Below are 20353 nucleotides of genomic sequence, written 5' to 3'. Positions count from 1 at the left end.
ATGAAATACTTTGTTTTCCTTTTTATTAACAGATGAATTTACTTTCAAATCAGTCATGTTAAAATTACAGGAGATTGGCATAATTAGTAACAACTATGGTAATTTCAAGTCACATGTACTTACTATAAACCTTTTCTCTTTTTTTATATTTCAGGTCAGTGTGAGAGTACAACCTCTTTTTCTTTTTTAAATGAAGCCATCCTTAATTATTGTATCTTTTTTTAGAGAGAGACAGTCTTGCTTTGTTGCCCAGGGAGGAGTACAATGACATGACCATAGCTCACTGCAGCCTTGAACTCCCGAGCTCAAGCAGTCCTCCAGCTTCAGCCTCCCAAGTAGCTAGGACTATAGTCAGGGGTCACTATGCCCTAATAATTTTAAAACCTTTTTAAAGATAGGGCTCCCAAAGTGATGGGATTATAGGTGAGAGCCACCATGCCTGATCTGTTTGTATTTTTCATTAATAACCTGGGTAAAGGGAAGGGTAGTTAGAGGCATGACACTTTGCCTGTGATTATTCTTGGGATTATTGAGAATTTCACAGCTATGATCACACCACTGCACTCCAGCCTAGGCAACAAAGTGAGACTCTGTCTCTAAAGAAAAAATAATAAGCTAAAGAATATCACTGGAAATTTTTATTACAAAATCTCTTATTTTTAAAACATTTATATTTGGCTTCTTCAGTGGTTACAATTTGAAGTTTCTTAAAAGGATAATATAAAACTGTAAAGAAAATATTTTGTGTTTCTGTACAATTAGAGCTCTGGGCAAATTTTCCTGAAATTTGGGGCCTATGGTAAAAGAGAAGCCCTTGAAGTTAAATTATGACTGAATCGTTAGTGAGAAACCATCCAAAGTATATTAAATTGCTAGGATGGCTGTAAGAAAATAATACAGACTGGGTGACTTAAACAATGGAAACTTACTTTCTTACAATTCTGGAGGCTGGAAATCCAAAATCAAGGTGCCAGCAAGTTGGCTTTTTCCTGAAGCCTCCCCTGCTGGTTTGGAGACCAGCCAAGAGACCAGCTTCTCCTGAAGCCTCCTTTGCTGGTTTGGAGACCACCTTCTTGCTGTGTTCTCATATGATTCTTTCTCTGTGCTTATCTACACCTGGTGTCTTTTCCTCTTATAAGGACACTAGTTCTGTCTGCTTAGGGCCCTACCCTTATGACCTCACTTAGCCTTAATTACCTCTTCAAAGACCCTATCGCTAAATGCAGTCATTAGGATTTGGAGCTTCAACATAAGAATTTTGAGGAGACACAATTCATTCTGTAACACAAGGATCCTTCAGTGTGAACCTTGCAAGCAGGGATGAGACATCCCCGTGAAGGCATCTCCAGTTGTTGATCTGGAGACACTAGTCTTGTCTTCCCCTAGAGACATGCATTTATATTCCAAAAGGTAAGATCCTTTCCAAGTAGAATTTGTTTACACTAAGAAAGTAAAATTTCTCTTCCTCTTTTAGGAGGAGAGGAGGGGTTCTATACCACTGTCCTGTATTACAGCCAGATTCATATTCTTATGTTCTTCACCTACAGTACAAACTTCAATATACATAGGTCTAATCAGTCTGATAGGCTCTTACTGGTCTGGCTCACTCACAGGTGAGAACTGGGGTGCGAGGACCCAATGTTAGTTATGATAAGTAATAATCAAATCTGTTCCTGCTTTTGGGACAACATGAATGTAAAATTTTATGTTATTTCCTAGAATTTTATTCTAGTTCATATTTGTTGATATTATGGTTCAAAGCCTGGAATACTGAAATAAGGATCTTAGAACCAAGAGTTCTACCTCAAGTATTTGGATGTCTCTTTTATATTTTCTCCTAGCCTAAAGGAGGCAAATTCAAGTAATTCAAGTTAAAGTGACAATTTTTAAAACTCCACTCTTATAGGTAGAAGAAATTGTGAATGTAATATTTTAGTAGTGAGCTATGAATTGAGGCAAAAATTGGAAGGTTTATATGAAACAATCACACCCTGTAAGGAAATGTAAGTTATTACAAAGCACAAAGAAACCATTTGGGCCGGGCTCAGTGCCTCATGCCTGTAATCCTAATACTCTGAGAGGCTAAGGCAGGTGGATTGCCTGAGCTCAGGTGCTCGAGACCAGCCTGACTGAGCAAGCTCTGAGACCCCATCTCCACTAACAATAGAAAAACTAGCCGGGCATTGTGGTGGCACTTGTAGTCCTAGCTACTGGGAGGCTAAGACAGGAGGATCTCTTGAGCCCAAGAGTTTGAGGTTGCTGTGAGCTATGATGCCAGGGCACTTTCTACCCAGGGTGACTGAATGAGACTCTGACTCATAATAAGAAACCACTTGGGTCTTTTTTTTTGCAGAGGCGGGTGTGTATAAATGAAATGGTGACACCATTTCAAAATAAAACTTTTATAGTTTTTTGAATATTTTTGTGTGTTTATGAAGTGAACAGCTTCTAATGAAAAAAGGTTAAGTTTTTGTTTTTTAAATTCATTTATTTCCAATTGTAACTCAGTTTTTATATTGTTTATCAAATACTGCCAACACTGAGATTGACTTATATGTGGAATAGAATCTGTACAAAGGGTGCCAAAAAATGTATACACAAGAAAGGAAAGGACTGTATTAAAATTGTAATGTTCAACATATACCATAATAAAAGATCTATACAAGTCATGTTTGACTTAGCAATTACAAGAGGTACTCAAACTGGTTACCATTAGCATCCAGGCACTTCTGATTACGGCAAACTACTGCTTGAACAACACTGACCAAAGTGTCCACTTGTATTGCTGTCAATGCTGTTTCAATTTCTTCCCAAACTACCACCAGTGTAGCCAGTTATCCACAGTATACCCCATCCTGTAAGGACCACCATAGGTAGAAGTTAAGGGATGTACATTCCTTTGTCCTATCCATTGTCTGGCAAATTCTTGCCATGATGGAAGTGCAGTGGGGCACAATCTTGTTAGAAGTAAAAATGATCATTTCCCAAAAGTGTACAAATTGCAGGTGCAATGGAGGTATGTAGCATGTCTAGTTACACTTGACCAGTAACGATAACTTCCAAAAAGAATGACCCAATTAGTTCCCTTAATGACAGTCAACACCAGACTCTGAGGCTGTAAATTGCCTTTCACATGAATGTGGGAATTTTCTAGAGCTGTCACACAATTATGTCAGTACACTGTTCAGTTCAACGTAAACTATGCTTCATCAGACCAAGCTATTCTCCCCACAAACTCCTCATCATTTTGTACCATGTTTTGGAGCCATTCACAATGCTATACCCTTCAATCAGGATTGTCTTCGATCAGTACGTGTAATAATCTTAGGATGAAAACTTTCCATTTTTCTGGTTTAAGAATGTGTCATATGCTTGTGGCAAGTATGCAAATTATTGCAGTACCATAGCAGAAGCAGCAGGAGTTGTTACTGTGCAAGGCCTCCAGCGTCTTCCCCTGTGTGCGTCACACACAGTACTGCACATCTCAACTCATCACGAATGCATGCAGGTATCACATGAGTCCACTGTTGGTGCTCTTGCAAATATCACTTCAAAATGGTTTTGCACTCCTTAAACAACAACCATGCTTCCACCATTTTCTTTAATGTCCTAGCATTCATTTGATTAAGGCCATCTTCTGAGCAAACATCATACTACACATTGCTACCGTAATACAACTCAACTTCAAAAAGTGACACATAGAGAACATCTCTTAAAACATGTATACACTTTTTTGGCACTGCTGGTATGTTTTCAGTGCATGCAAAAACTTGCAAAATTTGCATTTTACAAATGCTTGTAAATTACTGCCGATATTTAATTTATTTATTTTAGAGACAGAGTTTTGCCCTGTTGCCCAGGCTGGCATACAGAGTACAGTGGTGCAATGGCATGATTATAGCTCACTGCAACCTTGAACTCCCAAGTTCAAATGATTCTCTTGCCACAGCCTCCTCAGTAGCTAAGACTACAGGCATCTGCCATGATGCCTGGATAATTTTTTAAATTTTTTTACAGAGATGGGGTCTCACTGTGTTGCCCAGGCTAGTTTTGAACTCCTAGCCTCAGGCAATCCTCCCACCTCAGCCTCTCAAAGTTCTGGGATTATTGGCATTTGGGCCACTCACATGGCCTCTATTTCCAATTTGTTTTCTTTTCTTTTTTTTCTTTTTTGAGACAGTCTTGTTTTGTCGCCCTCGGTAGAGTGCTGTGGTGTCACAGTTCACAGCAACCTCAGACTCTTGGGCTCAAGTGATTCATTCTTTTGCCTCAGCCTCCTAAGTAGCTGGAACTACAGGCCCCCCTCACAATGCCCGGCTATTTTGTTTTTATTTTTATTTATTTTATTTTATTTATTTTTTTGCAGTTTTTGTCTGGGGTTGGGTTTGAACCTGCCACCTCCAGTATATGGGGCCAGCGCCCTACTCCTTTGAGCCACAGGTGCTGCCCAACGTCCAGCTATTGTTAAAGGTGGGGGTATCGCTGTAGCTCAGGCTGGTCTCACTGTAGCTCAGGCTGGTCTCAAACTTGTGAGCTCAGGTGATTTTTTTTTTTTTTTTTTTTGAGACAGAGTCTCATTCTGTTGACCTGGGTAGAGTGCCATGGCATCATCATAGCTCACAGCAACCTCAGACTCTTGGGCTAAAGCAATGCATTCTCTTGCCTCATGCCGCACCCTCGGCACCAAGCCGCAGCGAGGTGGCGCTGTCCGCGTTGTAAACGACGGAAAGGAGGTCTGTGCTCCCCGGAGTGAAGCCCCCAGCACCCCCAGTGTGCGCAGCAACAGAGATGTTGCCCAGCATGCTGTTTTCTATCGCATTAACCTAAGAGTATGGCTTTCTGTTACAGTGTACGTGTATGTTAAGCTGAATGTCTGTTTGTCCTGATAAATAAGCAATAAGAATGAACACAAAGGTAGCTGGTCCAGAAACAGCACAAAAAGTGTGACTGTGCCAGACTCAGTGGCTCCAAGAAAACCTGCACAACAGAACTTTCCCACCATAAATGTCAGTGAAATGAGACAATGCAGGCACAGCAAACAAGATGTTCCATCACGACATGCATCATCACCACCTGCAGTAAAACTTCACTTAGAAAAACATCTTGCTTCACTAATTTTCATATGTAATACAAATCAATAGAGTAGTTTAATGTTTAACAAACAATTAATTATGAATCAAAGTATAGTTACTAATAAGAGTAAAAATATATAGAAAATATATATAAAAGTAGTCAAGCATTATACATAAAAGAATATGTCCAGCTGTTTTAAAAATAAGATCATAAGAAACTGAAAAGAGTTACAGAACTGAGAAGAGTTGTAAGCCTTGACATTCCTAAAGAGGGAGTGAGCAGGTGTTACTGATAAACCACCTCCCTCCAGAGAGCGAAAACCTTGAAAACATGTTATGATAAACCACATATGCAGACACAAAGATAATTTGTAAGCATAAGCAAAATAAAGATTACATTGTTTGAACCTTGGAAAGAAAATGTATAAATACCAACAGATGCTCTCAGTAAATTTTGCAGCTGCATACTTTAACCCGTAGTGTGCCAGACTGTCATTCCTGCGCCGACCTCTCAACTTTCCTCGTTCCTTCTCCCTGCTTTCCCTCGGACTGGAGCCCACCGACAGGGTGGTCCGTGGCAGCCTCAGCCTCCTGAGTAGCTGGGACTACAGGCACCCGCCATGATGCCTGGCTAGTTTTTCTATTTTTAGAAGAGAAGGGGTCTGACTCTTGTTCAGGCTGGTCTTGATCTCCTGAGCTCAAGCACTCCACCAGCCTCAGCCTCCCAGAGTGCTATCCTATTCACACTTACAGGCATGAGCCACCACCACATCTAGTCTCTGTTACTTCTTTTCTTTTCTTTTTTTTTTTTTTGAGACAGAGCCTCAAGCTGTCCCCCTGGGTTAGAGTGCTGTGTCATCATAGCTCACAGCAACCTCCAACTCCTGGTCTGAAGTGATTCTCCTGCCTCGGCCTCCCAAGTAGCTGGGACTACAGGTGCCTGCGACAATGCCTGGCTATTTTTTGGTTGCAGCCGTCATTGTCATTTGGCTGGCCCAGGCTGGATTCGAACCCGCCAGCTCAGGTGTATGTGGCTGGCGCCTTAGCCACTTGAGACACAGGTGCTGAGCCATCTGTTACTTATTTTCTAATAATAAGAAATCAGAAGGGGTGGTGCCGGCCCCAAATACCGAGGGTGGCAGGTTCGAACCCAGCCCTGGCCAAATGGCAACGAAAAAATAACCAGGCATTGTGGCAGACGCCTGTAGTCCTAGCTACTCAGGAGGCTGAGGCAAGAGAATCACTTAAGCCCAAGAGCTGGAGGTTGCTGTGAGCTATGGTGCTACGGCACTCTACCCAGGGCCACAGAGTGAGACTGTTTCTAAAAAAAAAAAAAACAAACTTTTTTTCTGAGAAGGTGTGATGTGGAAACTATCTTCAATTCAGTGAGTAAGCCAGGAAAATAAAGCCAATATAAATGCCAAAGAGAAAGGGGCCAATTTGTTACACAAAGTTCTGGAGAAGGCTGGATGAAGACAATAGTATCCTTTTTTTCAAATATAATATTTGTCACTTTAAAAACTTCATACTTCACTCTTGATAAAAATAAAATTGAAAGTTAAGAATTTTGTTATATAAATTCACATTCCTTATGGTCAACATGAGAGTGTCTTCTGAGGTGCAGATTGCCCCTCAATCTGGAATTGTGCCATAGTCTGCTGAAGAACTTTCCTCATCTCGGTTCCTCTGGCGTTTATCCGTATTCCTCACTGCAGGGATTACAGAGTTCTTCCAAAATGCTACCAGAAAATACAAACAACTTCCTTTGTTGTTGTTGTTGTTGTTGCAGTTTGGCCAGGGCCATGTTTGAACCCACCACCCTCGGTATATGGGGCCGGCGCTCCACTCACTGAGCCACAGGCGCCACCCCAAACAACTTTCTTTAGAGCAAATTGTTTTTTTGGGTTTTTTTTGAGACAGAGTCTCACTTTATGGCCCTCGGTAGAGTGCTATGGCATCACACAGCTCACAGCAACCTCCAACTCCTGGGCTTAAGCGATTCTCCTGCCTCAGCCTCCCAAGTAGCTGGGACTACAGGCGCCCGCCGCAACGCCCAGCTAATTGTTTTCCCTAAGTGACAACATGGGTAATCTTCATGATCTGGTCACATATTCTGATATACTCTGTCCACTGCATACTCTCCATACCAGATGCAGTGTGGAGAAAATTCTAAATTTAAGAAGCACTGTTTATATTCACCCTCCAAATTCAAGAATGTCCAATGACATTTCTCCTTAAAAATTAGCAGTGGGTGGGCAGTGCCTGTGGCTCAAAGGAGTAGGGTGCCAGCCCCATACACCGGAGGTGGTGGGTTCAAACCCAGCCCCAGCCAAAAACTGCAAAAAAAAAACCCCAACTACTTAGCAATGGGCTTTTCTTTTTCTTTCTTTTCTTTTTTTTTTTTTTTGTAGAGACAGAGTTTCACTTTATGGCCCTCGGTAGAGTGCCATGGCCTCACACAGCTCACAACAACCTCCAACTCCTGGGCTTAAGCAATTCTCTTGCCTCGGCCTCCCGAGCAGCTGGGACTACAGGCGCCCGCCACAACACCCGGCTATTTTTTTGTTGCAGTTGGGCCGGGGCCGGGTATGAACCTGCCACCCTCGGTATATGGGGCCAGCACCTTTCCGACGAGCCACAGGTGCCACCCCAGCAATGGGCTTTTCATCACTCGCTGTCCATAGTAGCACAACAGTTTAAATAGAGAACAAAGAAAGGCTCTGCCTTGCAAGATTACCAAAACCACTATGATCCAGTGTCAAGATCATTATTGGTTTCTAGAAAATTAATAATGATAATAGCCAACACTTCCTTAGTATTTTCCTTATTCCAGACACTGTTCTAAACTTTTCATGTAAATTATCTCATTTAATCTTCATGAAGATTCATAATTTTAAAAGGAAAGTGTCATCATAATTCCCATTTTATACAAGAATAAATACAGACATGAGAATGTACGAGTCCAAGGTCAGACTGCTAATAAGTACCAGAGTCATATTCCAACTAACATCCACACTCTTGAACCACTAACCTGCTGACGTGTGCTGCCTTCTCACTTGTCCCACCTCACAGCCAACAATATTCTATTCTGAACATTTTATACCATCTGAACTGACTTCCAAACAGTGACAAAATTCCTCATGGCATAGTTGGAGCTCTCATTCTTGGACCGATATTCCACTTTCTTGTTTCTGTCTCTTGGTTTGTGCTATGCCCTATATTTGAAATACTTTTAAAAGTGACCTTTTATTGAAAATAATTATTTCTCAAGGATGAATGTTTTAGCCAAAAAAGACATAACTTCTGAACCTAGAGATAAGATTTTAAGGGGTGGCTCCTGTGGCTCAGTGGGTAGGATGCCGGCCCCATATCCCAAGGGTGGCAGGTTCAAACCCAGACCCAGCCAAACTGCACCAAAAAAATAGCTGGGCGTTGTGGCAGGCGCCTTTAGTCCCAGCTACTTGGGAGGCTGAGGCAAGAGAATCACCAGAGCCCAAGAGTTGGGGGTTGCTGTGAGCTGTGACACCACAGCACTCTACCGAGGGCAATAAAGCGAGACTCTGTCTCTAAAAAAAAAAAGATTTTAAGAAAATTTTAGCAGAGGGGGGAGAGAGGGTGAAATTAATTTTTGCTGAGCATTTTGATGTAAGTAAATAGAAGGTCAAAAATAAACTGAGGAATAAGATTCAAGTGAAAAGATAGAAGAGATTTAAAATTGGAATAAGAGGGTGGTGCCTGTGGCTCAAAAGAGTAGGGCACCAGTAGCCGGGCATTGTGGCGAGCGCCTGTAGTCCCAGCTGCTCGGGAGGCTGAGGCAAGAGAATCGCTTAAGCCCAGGAGTTGGAGGTTGCTGTGAGCTGTGTGAGGCCACAGCACTCTACAGAGGGCCATAAAGTGAGACTCTGTCTCTACAAAAAAAAAAAAAAAAATAAATAAATAAATAAATAAATAAATAAACAAATAAAAAGAGTAGGGTGCCAGCCCCATATGCTGGAAGTGGTGGGTTCAAGCCCAGCCCCAGCCAAAAACTGCAAAAAAAAAAAAAAGATTGGAATAAGAGAATAAGAGGTAAGAATCAATTGGAAATGAATCAATACTGAGTTTAGGTAGTATAATTTTGAAATGGGACTACTTAGCCTAATTTTCTGATTTTCCTATCAGTTCTGGGAATCTCAAGAAGAAAGTCTTAGCAGCGATAGGTTTTAGCCATAGTTATTGGCCCATAGATATGATACCAGGGATTAGGAGCAAGAGACTTTGGAACAGTAGATCTCAAAGGTATTTCTAGGTCTCAAAGTTATTTCTGTGGTGATGAGACATGATGACAGTCACTCCTAAAAGCACACCTCGTTTCTAGTCCCCGAAGGACTGTTTTACTATGTCCCACTTGGCAATAACTTTGGGTTATTATATTAAGGTAAAAGAAATACCTTCCTTCTGTCTGGAGTAGCTTCTCAGTTTTGTGTATTTGACCCCTGCACACATCTGCACGCATGTGTGCACCAACACACGTACACATTATTTGGACATGTAATTTTGGAAAATAAAATTAAACTTCACAAGTGAGTCTGTTACACCAATCTCATTCCTATCAGTAAGAAAACCACCGATCTACAATATTATGGTATATTTGAATTAACCCCTGTAAGATAAGGGATTTTTTTTAATTGTTAATTTTATTATGGAAAATTTAAATATAGAGGGCCAGGCATGGTGGCTTATGCCTATAATCCGGGCACTCTGGGAGGCCAAGGTTGATGGATTGCTTGAGCTCAGAAATTTGAGACCACCCTGAGCAAGAGCAAGACTCCATCTTTACTAAAAATAGAAAAACTAGACGGGTGTTGTGGTTAGGCAGCTGTAGTCCCAGCTACTCAGGAGACTGAGGCAAAAGGATCATTTGAACCCAAGAGTTTGAGGTTGCTGTGAGCTATGATTCCATAGCACTCTACCCAGGGTGACAGAGTAAAACTCTGTTTCTTTTTTTTTTTTTTTTTTTGTAGAGACAGAGTCTCACTTTGTGGCCCTCGGTAGAATGCCATGGCCTCACAAAGCTCACAGCAACCTCCAACTCCTGGGCCCAAGCGATTCTCTTGCCTCAGCCTCCCGAGTAGCTGGGACTACAGGCGCCCGCCACAACGCCCTGCTATTTTTTTTTTGGTTGCAGTTTGGCCAGGGCCGGGTTTGAACCCACCACCCTCGGTATATGGGGCCGGCGCCCTACCGACTGAGCCACAGGCGCCACCCGAAACTCTGTTTCAAAAAGAAAAAAAAAAGGGCGGCGCCTGTGGCTCAGTCCGTAGGGCGCCGGCCCCATATACCGAGGGTGGTGGGTTCAAACCCGGCCCCGGCCGAACTGCAACCAAAAAATAGCTGGGCGTTGTGGCAGGCGCCTGTGGTCCCAGCTACTCGGGAGGCTGAGGCAAGAGAATCGCTTAAGCCCAGGAGTTGGAGGTTGCTGTGAGCTGTGTGATGCCATGGCACTCTACCGAGGGCCATAAAGTGAGACTCTGTCTCTAAAAAAAAAAAAAAAAAAAAGAAAAAAAAAATTAAACATATACAAGTAGACAGGGTAATAGAATATAATGAACCCATGCAGAGTTTAATGGAACAGTTCAGAAGACTGCTGGTATTTCTGATATCAAATACAGAATTTAGGGGATTTGCTTTTACAAAGATTTATAGAACTCTCTTAAAGTTGTTATGCTGGGTTACAGGGAAAGGGTACAAATTAAATCTGTAACAAGTGTCACACCTGAACAGAGTCCGGGATGATTCCCAAAGTAGAGATTCCAGCTGTCCTCTCCCTATGGAGTTCTGGACATTGACCTCTCCCAGCAGTGATGTGGGACAAGACAGACACATGGAGTCGTGCCCAGCAGGAACTGCACCCAAGTTTTGGTGTCTAGAGTTTTTGCTGGGACATCATAGTTGACTGTTCATACAGCTGACCTCAGTCTCTGCTCCTGCAGGTCAAATTGATACTATAATGCTCAAATCCCATACTGTAAATGAGTTTGCTGATCTAAAGCCCTTAGGTAAAAGACATACTTATCATGCAACACATCAAGGATTTAGAGACTGCCAGGGGCAAAGAAAGGGCAATAGCCAGACCCATCTTTGGGTTAAATGCTTTTTTTTTTTTTTTTGCAGTTTTTGGCAGGGCTGGGTTTGAACTCACTACCTCCGGCATATGGGGCCAGCGCCTTACTCCTTTGAGCCACAGGTGCCACCCATGGGTTAAATTCTTTATTCTCCAACTCATCACTCAGCTTTAAAAATAAGAACATCTTCAATGACCTTTCTTTCTCATATTATTTGTTTGCATTAAAAATATTTAGAAACTTGGCCAGGTCCAGTGGCACACACTTGTAAGTCCAGCACTTTGTGGATGCAGAGGTGGGAGGAACACTTGAGGCCAGAAGTTTTAGACCAGCCTGGGCCACAAAGCAAGACTCTCTCTCTCTCTCTCTACACACACACACACACACACACACACACACACACACACACACACACACACACACACACACACATACTTACTTCCTATAGTCCCAGCTGGTACTTGGGAGGATAAGGGAGAAGGATCACTTGAGCCCCTTCAAGGGATGGAGCAAGTTTTATAATCAGAGGGTAATAAGATGTGCTCCACTGGGGTAATGCCAGGACATGTATTCTGATTGGATTCAGCCACGAGGTGACACCAAGACTTGACCTGATTGGATCTTGATCCTGCTGAGAGTTGTCTGCTTTGCAATTCAATCTCCACCCCTCCATCTGAACATTTAGGTTCCAACTGTGGTCGCATTTGTGGTTCATCTAAGGTTTTGTGACCTTCAACCTGGGAGTTCCTGGGAACTGAAAAACAACTCACAGGTATGTTATATAAAAGCTGAACCAGATTGGTCTGGTGTGATTAAAGTGGCTAAGTGAAATGTTAAGGTTATAGCAGGCCATTTGGGCAGCTGGGCCTGCAAAGCCGTTCATGTAACTGAGTGCTTCTTCCCTGTCCCTCAATTTCAATATAGTTGGGTTATGACAAGAGTAACTCCAATTCATATAATCAATTTTCACAGTAATTTTTTAGAAGACTGAGTGGGAGAGCCTGGGCCACATGCTAACCAAGTATGTGTTAGTTGTAGAATGAAATTAAGAAATACTTAGGCAGGGGTGGCACCTGTGGCTTAGTGAGTAGGGCGCCGGCCCCATATACCGAGGGTAGTGGGTTCAAACCCAGCCCCGGCCAAACTGCAACAAAAAATAGCCGGGCATTGTGGCGGGCGCCTTTAGTCCCAACTACTCAGGAGGCTGAGGCAAGAGAATTGCCTAAGCCCAGGAGTTTGAGATTGCTGTGAGCTGTGACGTCACAGCACTCTACCGAGGGTGACAAAGTGAGACTCTGTGTCTAAAAAAAAAAAAAAAGAAGAAGGCTCGGCGCCTGTGCCTGTGGCTCAAGCAACTAAGGCGCCAGCCACATACACCTGAGCTGGCAGGTTCGAATCCAGCCCAGGCCCGCCAAACAACAATGATGGCTGCAACCAAAAAAAAAATAGCCTGTAGTCCCAGCTACTTGGGAGGCTGAGGCAAGAGAATCGCTTAAGCCCAGGAGTTGGAGGTTGCTGTGAGCTGTGATGCCAGCTCTAACCAGGGTAATAGTTTGAGGCTGTCTCGAAAAATAAATAAATAAATAAAATGAGACCTGAAAGGTAACGAGCCAGTTTGGTGGTGGTGGAAGGGAGGTTGGGGGCGGGGGCAAAGGACAAGAGGGATCAGGGTATTCTAGGGAGGGGAGCAACAAGTTCAAAGGCTCTAAAGCAAGGATGAGCTGAGCACTGTGAAGATCAGGGAGAAGGTGAGTGTATTTCAGACATAAGGAATGAAGTAGGGAATAGGAAACAGACAGGGCCTAGATCATGCATGGCCTTGAATGAGCCTAAGGGGTTTTGACATCCCACAAAGAACAATGGAAAACTATTAAAGCAGGAGGTGCCTGTGGCTCAAAGGAGTAGGGCGCTGGCCCCATATGCCAGAGGTGGCGGGTTCAAGCCTAGCCCCGGCCAAAAACTGCAAAAAGAAAAGAAAACTATTAAAGCAGAGGCAATAAGCAAAGTATGTAATTTCTGCCTCAAGATATAGTCTATACCCAGCACACTGTTACCAACACTCAATTTTAACTTCAAAAGGGGGAAATTTCATATAAAAATCTATTTCCTGCTTTTTGAAAAAGCTAAAGATCTTATCACATCATATTCCAACTGTTCGGTGGAAGTTGGGTATAATACCCTGTTGGGGCTTTTCCAGGCAAGTGCAAAGGAGGGAGAGGGGGATGAAAGTTGAGAATATTTTCAAGGGGAGTTTATAATGATAAACTATGAAGGCTAAGCTGGATAATATGGGAACTGGTCTGGAGGGAGCTGTTGAATAGATAATGGTGATTCAATGCACTAGCATTTTAATGAGCTCAGAGAGTTGTTGTTATAAGAGGTATTTCTGCACTGAGCCAGAACTGGAGGCTGTGATGGGAGAGTGAGGTGTTGGGGCCATGATGGTGGACGTGGTAATTTCTAGTGAAGGTACGTTCTAGGATGTGACCAGGAGAATGAATACTTGAAGGGGGATAGAAGAAAAGGTCACTGGGCATGAGACAGCTGAGCAACTGAGACATCAGAATAATGAAAGGAATTAAGATGAAGAAAAAGAGGGCAGTGCCTGTGGCTCAGTGAGTAGGGTGCCGGCCCCATAAACCCAGGGTGGCGGGTTCAAATCCGGCCCCGGCCAAATTGCAACAAAAAAATAGCTGGGCGTTGTGGCCCTGGCCAAATTGCAACAAAAAATAGCCAGGTGTTGTGGTAGGCACCTGTAGTCCCAGCTACTTGGGAGGCTGAGGCAAGAGAATCGCCTAAGCCCAACAGCTGGAGGTTGCTGTGAGCTGTGATGCCACAGCACTCTACTGAGGGTGACAAAATGAGACTCTGTCTCTTAAAAAAAAAAAAGAAAAAGTCTTTAAGTGGGGTGTAAAATCTTTAACAGATAAGAGGGAGTGACCCAAGGAGATCACAAGATCACAGTCCTGATCACTCCTGAAAGTCCCAAAGAAAGTGAAAGAGAGATAGTAATTTGGGGAGCAAGGAAGTTACTAACTCATCTCCTGATTCTGAGGTAGGTGGACACAAAAGATATAGTTGACTTTCAAAGTGGGAATCAAGACTAGAAACTGAGGTGTGTTTGTGTGAGATCCCTATTAAATATGTTTTTAAATATTTAAAAATATATATTTAATTTTTTTCTTTGGACTCTGGGAACATTTATGTTAATATCCAGTCAATTGAAAAAATATTAATTCCATCTAATTTCTTTTTTTGGTATATATATTATATATACACCCCAAATTATATTATATAATAATATATATAAATATATTTCTCAGTGGTTTACTGTTGACTTATTTTTAAATGTATTACCATTACTACATGCAACTGCTTTCTGTCTTTAACAGCCTTTTTTAATTTACCTTCATGTATCTACCTTCCACTCACCAAAAGAGTTTCAGGCTGGCAGGCAAATGGGTGCCTTAATTTTCTGTGAAATAGAATGCGATAGTTCTAAACACTGGCCAGAAAATGTCTGATTGCCATTTCTTTCTTTTTTTTTTTTTTCTTTAGAGACAGAGTCTCACTTTATGGTCCTCGGTAGAGTGCCGTGGCCTCACACAGCTCACAGCGACCTCCAACTCCTGGGCTTAAGTGATTCTCTAGCCTCAGCCTCTTGAGTACCTGGAACTACAGGCGCCCGCCACAACGCCAAACTATTTTTTTGTTGCAGTTCGGCAGGGGCTGAGTTTGAACCCGCCACCCACGGTATACGGGGCTGGCGCCTTACCAGCTGAGCCACAGGCGTCGCCCTGATTGCCATTTCAACACATGGAAACAGTAACATTGATGCCTACATTGCCATTTTCTGCAAAAAGCTGTGCAATGCTGGTGTCAAAGACTAGGCAGTTGCTATTCATAATGGCTGTGGCAATTCCCTCCTGAATAGGCCAAGCAGTTGCTTCCCAAATCAATTGCTGTCTATGACCATTTAGCTCAAGATGGTAAGCAAAATTTTCAGCTTGCTTGCACGTTCCTATTGCTGTACAACTGCGAAGAACTGCTGGTGACCATCGTATTTTTCCTGTTTCTCCAAGACTAACATGAAGTGAAAGCCAAAACAGGACAGCATCATCACCCAGTCAACAACACCAGGAAGACTAATGTCTGTAGCAAGGAAAACTGTATCTTCCCCCTGCAGGGTTGTAATGGACTTATGCTGATGCATCAGATGGGTCATGATAGCATCCAGAGAGCCTTGCCATTTATAAGAAGCACCCGGGCACTGCAGGAAGCACCCGGGCATGGACAGGAGTAAGGCCCAGACTCACAGAGCTCTTCGTGGTCTGCTTTTTCCGTGGGCGGTAGAGTTATTTCACATCCAGAAGAGGGATATTTACAGGGGAAAAGTACGGAATTGGCCACTTTCTCCATAGCTAAGTTGCAAATGGACCCCAATGGGACTCAGCAAGTTGGACAACACATGAGCTTTGGGCAACAGTTGGTCCAAACAATACGGCCACTCTGACCTTGAAGGATGGGTAACACATTGTTAGAGCAGACTGGACACTCAAAAAGACTTGCCAAGTCACTGTGGGATGCAGTTGTGCCAAGCAGGGCAGGCACCCTGGGGTGGCGGACACTGTGAGTGACCAGCAGGTAATGCTGTGGCAGTCTGACAGCTCATTTCTTATAAACTAGTAGATTCTTTCAAACCGCAGGGGTGCCTAGAGCAGAGCATTCCCAGAAGATGCCTGCTGGTCTTGGTCTCTGAGTGCTGGAGCCTCGTCGGCAGCTGCCCAGAAGCAGCCTCTGCCATGCTTTGTGCCTGCTGTCCTCTAGAAGAGTTGAAATTAACTGACCTCCTCTGTTTTTGTAGTCTCTGCAATTTCTGTGTCATCGTAACTTGGTTCCTCCATTTCATCAGCTGCTTCAAGCACTCTGATGTTGGTCTGCACTTCAGTCACTATTGCTTGGAAAATTGCTTCTGGGTCAAGTTCATTACAGGTTGCCACGTCATCATCCATTGCAACAAAACCTTGAAAATCCAATCCTTCAAATTCTGCCATGGGAGATGGACTGTTGGATGGGCCCAAAACATAGTCTTCTTGGGTTGTAACAAATCAAACTTTCTTGGAACACTTCTGTATTGTTTCCGGCTGAACTTTATCCCAAGCAGAACTGATCCAGAAGACAGCATCCAGATTAAGTGATGCAGTGGATGAAGTTGCTTCCATAGGAGGACCACAGCTTTGTGTTTTGGTAATGACCTATTTGGGCTCAGTAATATATTTTAAGTGTTTTGGTGATGTCTTGGTCAAGATGTTGGATTTTGGAGGTGTTGGGAAGCAGAAACTTTGCTGCCATGTTTGTGAGATGATTCACCTGCGGGTGGCCAGCATAATTGTTTACTATCAGCAGAATAAACCATTTCTTCTTCTTCATTTCTTGGTGGATTCCCTTTACCCACTCCTGAAAAAAGGCACCAGTTATCCACACACTTTTGTTTGATCTCCAAGTGATGGGGAGGTCTTTGGGCTTCAGGTTCTTAAATGTGTATGGCTTTGCTAATCACCAAGGGCTTTAGTATCTCTTCCAATGAGCTAAAGCAAAGCAAAACTGTGAAACATTCTTTGAAAAGTTTTCCGCTCTTATATTTGTCACCCTCCATGATAAGGCCACACCTTGACAAAGTCTGCACTCTACAGCATTAAAGATGTCATCGTCTTTGAAGCTCCTTATGATATCCAGGAACTTTTTAATGAACTCTTCCACAACTTCTACTGGAACTTTCATTACATTCTCCACACAAGATATTCTGGGAGGCCAAGGTATGGTGACTCATGCCTATAATCCTAGCACTGTGGGAGGCCGAGGCAGCGGATTGCTTGAGCTTTTGTGTTCAAAACCAGCCTGAGCAAAAGCAAGACCCTGTCTCTATGAAAAATAGAAAAACCAAGGCAAGAGGATTGCTTGAGTCCAAGTTGGAGGTTGCTGTGAGCTATGACGCCACGGCACTCTACCCAGGGTAACAGCTTGAGACTCTATCTCAACAACAACAAAAATTTCTGGGAGATCTGTGTCACAGTTTAAATTTCTCAAACCAACCACTGGATACTTGGAAATCTACTACTCTGAATTCCTGCGCACGTGTTTTAGCAACATTGAAAGAGTCGAGCACTGACTGACCTCATTTGTTTGTGAGCTCAACATGGCTTCCTTGACTTCACTGAGGGAAGTTTTCCTGCTTCTTCCCCATAGGTCTCTGCTTCTTACCATATCTCTCCAAGTACTCATGTTTACATTTTTGGATGTTGCTGCTAACCGTGGTCTTGCTAATACCAGAATGTTCCACCATCTTTCTCTGGCTGCTGCTTTCCAGAAAATGTAGATCAACCTTTTCCTTCCATGGCAGCTCTTTGAGTTCCTACCTTTGGGCCACCATGTCTTGATTAACTGTAAAATGTTTCAGTAATTATAAAAAGTACCTACATTTCAGACCAATTCTTCACATTGAAAAAATCGTATTCTAGTATCTGACAATTCCTTAATCATAGCCACAACTTCATCATCTTATTCAGATCCTTTGAGATAGTGATAAAATCTGGTTCAAAAAAGACACTTTTTACTCCTTCAATCCTAAATAACTGCCTTTGTTACATAAGGCTGCAGGTAGTGGGAAAAGCGGTCTCTGCACAAATGGATATAGAGGATGTTTCTTTCTTTTCTTTCTTTCTTTTGTTTTTTGACACAGAGCCTCAAGCTGTCACCCTGGGTAGAGTGCTGTAGCATCACAGCTCACAGCAACCTCCAACTCCTGGGCTTAAGTGGTTCTCTTGCCTCAGCTCCCCAAATAGCTGGGACTACAGGCGCCCGCCACAATACTCGTCTATTTTTTGGTTGTGGTTGTCGTTGTTTGGCAGGCCCAGGCTGGATTTGAACCTGTGGCTGGCGCCTTAGCTGCTTGAGCTACAGGTGCTGCGGAGAGGAGGATGTTTCTTAATAGTGTATGGATTCTTCATCATAAGACAGAGCCGCCTCTGCAGCCCCGTGGCAGCAGCAGCCGCACCACAGCCTCGCCAGGCCAGCCGCCATCTTCCATCTAGTTAATTTCAAACCTTCAATAAAAGTCAGCCTTTGTGTTCCTGGTATTATGAGAACTTCAGGGATAGACAGTAAAGCTCTGCTGATGTCATGTAACTTACATATCCAGTGAATTCTCAGAGGTTACCAGCAGCAAAAGGAACAGAGTTTCTTGATGGAACTAACTCAGAAGGACAAATCCTGGTTAATCTGCAGAAATCCTGGTACAGGCACTCTATTTTCACATTAGTGGTTATTGTGATGATGCTAAAATATTAATGAAGGACACTAGATCTAGAGATGTAGAGGTGCTCACATGGCTGATATGTGGAATTACACACACACACACACACACACACACGGTATCCATAAAGCTCATGTACAATTTTTAAAAGTCAACTATTTCAAATGGCACACGAACTTTATGGATGTAAGTGTCCTTCAGTAATATTTTAGCATCACCCTACTAACCATAATGTGAAAAGTAGAGTGCCTGTACCGGGATTTCTGCATCCCTCTGAGTTAGTGCCACCAAGGAAACCTGTTCCTTTGGCTGCTGGTAACCTCTGAAAAGGGCTGTGATCTTGTGATCTCCTGGTCCCTCCCTCTTATTCGTTGAAGATTTTACATCCCACTTAAAGACTTTCTCTTCGGTTCAGCGTTTGTAGCTCAGCGGCTAGGGCGCCAACCACATACACCAGAGCAGGCAGGTTCGAATCCAGCCTGGGCCTACCAAACAATCACAAAAGTAGCCAGGCGTTGTGGTGGGCACCTGTGGTCCCAGCTACTTGGGAGGCTGAAGCAAGAGAATTGCTTAAGCCCAAGAGCTGGAGGTTGCTGTGAGCTGTGATGCCATGGCACTCTACTGAGGGCAACATAGTGAGAGTCTGTCTCGAGGAAAAAAAAAAGACTGTCTTCATCTTAATTCTTCTCATTATTCTGATGTCTCAGTTGCTCAACTGTCTCATGCCCTGTGACCTTTTTTTTTGACCCCACTTCAACCATCCATTCCCATGGTCACACCCTGGAACTTGCCTTCACCAGAAATCACCACATCCACAATCACAGTGCACACACACACACACACACACACACACACACCCACAGACTTTGGGATAAAAGGGAGGGAGAATGAACTAATCTGTCTTCAACTAGGTAGCAGAAAGGAGGTAAGAAATCTAGGACATTGGAAAAGCAAAAGGAACAGCGTTAGGCGAATGACTGCCCATCAAGAAATGCATACTTTTTTCATGTATTAACTAAATGTATTTAAAATCTATTAATACACAGATCTTTTGTTTTTATTTGAAGTCGTGATTAAGGATTTTGGTTATAGGGTAGCTTTGTATGTTAGTGTATCCTTATAGTGATTTTCCCCAGTATCATTCATGTTCTATTTTCACTGGAGATGCAGGGATTTTTGTGATTTGGTTGACTGCTGGTGTAAGATACAGTGTTGAGTTTAAGTGCACAGTTTGAGCCAAGTGGCTGAGTTCAGTCAACATTCAGTTTATCATTTTTTGGCTGGGTGATCTTGTCTACTGGCTTAATCACACTGTGTCAACTTCCTCTGTAAAACAGTGATTAACAATACCTTTTAAGGTTGTTGTAAGAATCAAGGGAGTTAATACATAAAAAGCACTTAGAACAATTTCCAGCACATAGTGTCAGCTATTGGTATAATATTTATTTTCTGTTGGCTACGCTGCTGAGACAATACATTCCTTGAAAGCACCACTCATGTGTTGTGTGGAATACAACATATTCTGGTTTGACTTTTAAAGGTATTAATACTTGTGTAATGCAAAAAAAAAAAAAAAATCAGTAGTATACCTGCACTGTTCAATAGAAGTTAAAAATTCAGCTCCTAGGTCGCACTAACTAGGCACATTTCAAGCATGCAACAGCCACAGGCGTCTATTGGCTGCTGAATTGGCCAGTGCAGCTACAGAACATTTCCACCACTGCAACAGACGAGCAGGCCCGCTCCTTCCTCTCCGCAATCCCTCTCCCCCAGGGGTCACTGTTACAGGTTGGCCGCTAGTCTTTCGCGGCGGCTCACGAATCCACACAACATAATACATATATATGTATGTGTATGTATATATA

At 43.0% G+C, this 20353-nt stretch overlaps 1 pseudogene; it reads right to left on the bottom strand.

The window, feature by feature from the left end:
• Nucleotides 1-14881: 14881 nt before the first annotated feature.
• Nucleotides 14882-16726, bottom strand: LOC128591461 (E3 ubiquitin-protein ligase SIAH1-like; annotated as a pseudogene).
• Nucleotides 16727-20353: the final 3627 nt, after the last annotated feature.

This window comes from Nycticebus coucang, chromosome 8, assembly GCF_027406575.1.
Source record: "Nycticebus coucang isolate mNycCou1 chromosome 8, mNycCou1.pri, whole genome shotgun sequence".
In the NCBI taxonomy this organism is placed as follows: domain Eukaryota; kingdom Metazoa; phylum Chordata; class Mammalia; order Primates; family Lorisidae; genus Nycticebus; species Nycticebus coucang.
This window is presented reverse-complemented; position numbering and strand designations above follow the sequence as displayed.